Raw genomic sequence first — 6,212 nt, forward strand, 5'->3', positions numbered from 1 at the left:
GGCTAATAATAACAGCAACAAGAATAATAATACTCAGGTAACATGCTGGATAGTAACTCTATATCATACATCATCTCTGAATGCTCACGGTTCTAGGGAAGTAGATACCGTTTGCCCCTATTTTGCAGATGAGGAAACTGCGGAGTCAGAAGTGAAGTAACAAGCAGAAGTTACATGGTTACTAAGTAGGGATGGAAGTAAAAGGAGCTAACCTTTTTGTGTTGCCTTGCAATCTAATTCTCACATCCCTCCTAGGAGAACAGGTGCCGTTATCTCCATTTTGAGGGAAATGGGTCTTAGAACAGTTATTTGATGAAGGTCACACAATTAATAAATGGAAATATAAAAATTGTAATAATCCTACTAATAATAGCAGTAGTAAGCTAACATATATTGAGCACTTACTGTACGCTTAGTATTATATCATGTTCTCTGGCTCAGAGAGTTAAGGGACTTGTGCAAGACCCCAGGGCCAGGAGTGGCAGAATGGGGATTTGAATTCAAATCCTTAGAGTGGAAGATTCTACTGCAAGAGGGGAATTGCTAAATACTGAGGCTCTTCAACTTCAAGGACATCAGCTGTTTGGAGGTCCTCCTTGTACCGCAGGCATTTGCAGTGTAGCTTCCTCACCTACAGTAGTAGTTGCTTCAAGACGGCATAAGCTCCATGGCAAGAACATCTCCCATGGTACAGCTCAGTGTTCCAGGCTTGCTGCCAACTCTTGGCAGACATCAGGCATGGCATCAGGGTGCTGGCCCCTAAAGACAACAAAGTTGGATGCAAAGATGAAGAAGCCAGGGGATCTCAGGGCAGGGGCAAAATGACTGAGGACAACCACCTGCAGAGAGTGTGGAAGGGAGTGGCCCTGTACCTTTACCCTCTGAGTCTCACTCACGTTGGTAGAACACCATCCCCAGGCCCCCTGCCCAAACCTGAGCACATCTCCACTGTTGGTGGATTTCTGTACGTGCCCTCCCCTCTCTGTCCCTGCAGTACAAGAATGTTCTGCAGTGTGTGGGTGGGTGGGAGCAAGAGAAACGACCCGGAAGGCCTTGGTCAGAGGCCTGGGTATGAGGATGGGTCCCACTTTGTCCCACTAGCACCAAGGTAATTCGCCCCAGGACACCCACAACCCTGTAGCTTTGCTGGAGGCCCGGGAGGAGTCAGGAGTGGGTATAAACTTCCTGGCCTGACCCACAGAAAGAATAATTCCCAGACTTCTGAGACCTGTTAGTCCTATTTTACAGATTGAAAAACTGAGGTCCAAAAGAAGGAAAGGGACTCAAAACATTTCTATTTTTGTCCTCTGACTTTGTATATCTTATTTTCTACTCCAATATATTATTTGTTTTGATAATATTTAAATCACTATGAAGAATCTATAGTTTATTTATTTGAATAAATGTAGAATCTGTGTATGTACTACAAGTCTTCTGTGTATGGTAGCTATTCAATGACTCTTTGTTGATTGGTTATTTTAATTAGAAGGAAAACGGAAAGGAGTATCTTCATACCATCTCAGAGAATCCATGAACCCTATTGATAAAGGGATTTAAACCAAAGAAAGGGGAAGATAATAAGCCCCACAGGTAGGAAGGAAGAGTATGCTAAGGATAGCGACCCTCATACTATGAGATTTAGGGTCCCAAGGGATAGAGAAAGTGGATTTAAGAGGATGTGAAAGCAAAGGTGCCTATTCAGCTGCTGATCAGAAAATGACAGATGGAGTCACTGAGAAAGTTGAACAGGCACAGCAGAAGAAGAAAACAATACTATTATTTAAGGTAATGGAGACATTCTTCACAGATCGTTTCTGGAAAAACCAGCTGGCAAGTTTATCCTCTGATTGAGGCGCTGAATACTTTTCAATCAGACTGCAATGAGTTGACCTAATAAAAGTTTTCAGAGCAAAAGTAAAGCAAAATAGAAGACATCATAGGCAGCAAGCATTTTACCTTGGTGCATGTTGCAGTGCCAGGGAGCGATCACATTAGCCATCTTAAGGCAGGATTTCTTTAAGTGTCTAGGGGTATTCTGAGGCCCTTTCAGGTTTTGTAAGGTCAAAACTATTTTTATAGTAATACTAAGATGTTATTTGCCTCTGCCAGTTTTATTCTCTTGTGGATACACAATAAAATTATTCCAGAGGCTGCATAAAGTGTGATATCACAACAGATTGAATGCAGATTTGTGAAGATAGCTGTCTCCTATTTAATAAAGATACTAAAGAGGTTTCCAAAAATATAATAGAATGCCCTTCCTCTATTTTTTGGTCTCGTGTGGAAATCTATTCATTTTTACTAAAAAATATTATTTATGTTACCATGTGATGGATATATTACTATTCTCCTAAAAAATTCAAAATATTTTAAAAATTCATCAGCTTTAATTTCAAATGTGATAAATATTGATAGTTGAAATAAGCATCAACAAAAGTCCTTAGCCTCCTCAATTATTTTTGTGTTTTATTTTATTTTTATTTTTTTTAATTTATTTATTTATGATAGTCACACACACACAGAGAGAGAGAGAGAGAGAGAGAGAGAGAGGCAGAGACACAGGCAGAGGGAGAAGCAGGCTCCATGCACCGGGAGCCCGATGTGGGATTCGATCCCGGGTCTCCAGGATCGCGCCCTGGGCCAAAGGCAGGCGCCAAACCGCTGTGCCACCCAGGGATCCCAATTTTTGTGTTTTAAACAAACATTTAAAAAAAAACAGATGACCTGTTTTACTTCATTACTTCTTTATCAGAGACATTCACCATCTCCTGGTAATTTATTTACTTATTTTTTTTAAATTTTATTTATTTATTCATGAGACACACACACACACACACACACAGAGAGAGAGAGAGAGAGAGAGAGAGAGAGAGGCAGAGACAGAAGCAGGCTTCCCACAAGGAGCCCCATGCGGACTCAATCCCGGATTCTGGGATCAGGACCAAAGCTGAAGGCAGATGCTCAACCGTCGAGCCATCCAGGAGTCCCCCCCCCCAATAATTTTTTGAAGTATAGAGAGATCCTAGATCCAAAAAGTTTTGGAACTTCTGTCTTTAGAGATATGAGGATATTTTCTCTAAAAACTGCCTATGAATGCTAGAGATTGCACATGATCACCAAGGTCCATTTCTTTTCTCCTTTTGGAAACACAGGAGGAGTCTATACTTCCTCACAACCCTACAACTAAGCAGACCTGTGTGACTAGTTCTAGAATGCATTGTGGGCACATCTAGAATGCAGTGATACCTATTTGTCATTGTCGGTCAGAACATTTGATGACCAACATGAGATTTTTAAGAACTCTGTTTTCCTGACATTGTGACCATGGAAGGCATGTGTTGGCACAAATGTGCCAAATATTAACACAGCCTGGAATCCTTAGCCAACCTTAGGAGAAGAGCTGCTCTGGAGGACCACCTAGACTGGCAGTAGACCTGGCCTGAGCTAGGAAAATAAAATTTATGGTGATAAATCACTGAAACTTACAGGCTGGTTGCTACTCTTGCATAAACTAGCCTAATCCTGACTTGCACCAACATGGTCAGATAATTTTAGGGGCTCATTACACTGAGAGCTAGGGGAGGGTCCTCATACTATTAGAATAAAAAGTGGTTCAGAATATTTTTTCAAAATTCTCATGTATTATTTTTTTGATGCTTTAGAAGTAATTAAAAAAATGACATCAGGCTGTGTGTATCCGAAGTCCCTCATATAGGTAAAATGTAGTTCTTTCTCTTTAGGAACATATGGCCAAATGCCGCCCTTTTATTTTGGGTGCTTTGGGAAATCCAGAGCTCAGATGCAATAATCATTTGCATTTACAGAAATTTTCCTGTATAGTAGCTTACTGCATGATGGTTGTTAAATCATTACTGTGCAGTGTGCACTTTGTTGGGGATAATACAGTGACAAAGACAGTCTTCATTGTCACTATTGAACTTACAGGCAAGAACTTGAGGAAAGGAAAAAGGCAAAGCGTGAACACCAACTGAGTTGGCACATCTCCCAGAACTTTCCAGGAAGTCCCCATAAGACCTTTGGCTTACATCTTATTGAGCTTTCTTAGCTATGAGGAAGGCAGGAAATCACTGAGTTTTTGGTTAGGCACATTGATGCCCTGAAGAAAAGTGGTGGTTCCTAATAAGGTAGAAGAGCAGATAGGTATTGAGTAGGGAGCCAAGCATGTCTTCTGTACTTATCTTTGGCTTTTTTGAGTATCTCTCCACCCTGATTATACTAAAAACAAGAGTTCTCATGCACTGCCGAGGCATAGAGTCCTCAGTCCCTGGTGCTCCAGAATATCCCTGTGTCCCCCAAAGCCCTGGTTCACAGGGATCTTCCTGCTTGTCATGTTACTTTGGAGGCTGGGACATCTTTGGAAACTGCCCATGGAACCATCTGCACCTATGCACCCCACAGTCATACTCACCCCTGGACTCTGCTCTGGGAGTCAAGACCATGTTCCCTTTGCTCTTGAACCCACAGACTTCTGTTCTCATAGTTTCTTTCTAATAGTGAGGGCATCAGCTTTCCTTCATGTTGTGAACCTAGTCCTTTCGCCTACACCTAAAAGTCCTCTCCATCCTTTGGTAGCCGAAGGGTTTGTGGGCTATTCTTTCTGCTGCATCTCTCCATAAAGCAACATTGTCAGTACCAACTAAGTATTTGAATAGAAGAGAGGGAGAAGGAACTACAAGTTGACATCACAGTATCATTCTACTGCATTGGTGACTGCTTTTCAATATAATGATGAAAGATTAATTATATGAATATGCCCAGTGTACTGTGGGAAGCCCTAGGAATTGGTTCCAGGGGATCTCAGTGATGAGTTCCTTCAGAAGGGGTTGTCTAAACTGAGAAAGTAGTTTAATCTATCCAGTTGAAAATAAAAGAGGGGGAGGAGAGACCAAGGAAGGGGGAGAATGAAAAATATTTGAGAGAAAGGAAATAGCACGTGTAGAAACAAGGGAAAAAAGTATGAAGGAGGGGGATTGTCAGTAATTCATTCAGTCTATGCCTTGAAAGGACAATGTAAAATAGAGAGTGGTGGTGATAGAGAGGGACAAGAGAGGAAAAGTTCATCTGGGTTTTATCCATGAGGAATCTGAGCAGCCCTAAAGATTATACTTTAATAATATCTCTCTGGCTACGGTTTGAAAAAATGGTTTCAAGTGGTATAAAAATGGAGTTAGGGAGGCCTTTTAGAGATGTGTTGTAATTATTTTGATAAGAGATAATGTCAGGTTGACATCATGTTATAACAGTGGGAAGGAAATAATTGAATGAATTGGAGGGTTATTATGGATAGTGAATAATTGCAGCATTACAGATCAACATTTGTCTTTGGATCAGCAGTTGAGTGTGTATTGGTGGCATTCTCTGAGACAAAATAAAACAAAACAAAAAAAAAACAAACAAAAACAAACAAACATAAAAAACAAGAGGAAGATTTCATTCTATGAGGCAACTTCCCTCTCTACAGTCCCTCCCAGTTTCCTGCTCTATATATTTTTGGAGCTTATCAATATGTGTTATATTTTAGTTTTCTGAGTTTGTACATTTCCACTGCAATGGAAACGCCATGTGGGAAGACATTTGTGAAGGTTTTGTTCTCTTCTGTATTCCTGACTTCTAGAATAATGCCAAACACATGGTGGCTACTGAATAAATATTGGATAAATGGTTGAGTGATTGACTGCCTAAATGAGTAAGAATGGGTCAATAGTGAAATAAATATTGTTCAGTATTTAGACCTTGTATGTGTGAGTTGCCTTTTGACATTCTTTTGGGGATGTCCAGTAGACATTGGAGATACTGTATAAAGCTCAAATCATGAATTGATATAGAAATAGAACTTTATGAGGACCTCAAAATATAGAAATAGAACTTTGTGAGGACCTCAAAATACAGAAATAGAACTTTGTGAGGACCTCAAAATATAGATGGCCTTTGAAATAATGAGTGAATGAGATGTCTAGCCTGTGATTCAGCTCTTGGTGAAAGAAAATAGCCTATTGATAGATATTCTTCTTTGTAGCTACTTCTATTCCTGATAGAAACTTCCTTTCTTTATCAAGACCATGGAAGACTCCTTTTTGAAGGCATCTTTTCCACACTTCAATCTCTCAATCTCTTCTTCACTAGGAATATAATCCCTTTACTGAGATGTATCAGTTCTTATATTTCATATTATATGTTTCATGTCATTTTCT

The sequence above is a fragment of the Nyctereutes procyonoides genome, unplaced genomic scaffold (genome assembly GCF_905146905.1).
Source record: "Nyctereutes procyonoides isolate TBG_1078 unplaced genomic scaffold, NYPRO_anot_genome, whole genome shotgun sequence".
Lineage (NCBI taxonomy): Eukaryota > Metazoa > Chordata > Mammalia > Carnivora > Canidae > Nyctereutes > Nyctereutes procyonoides.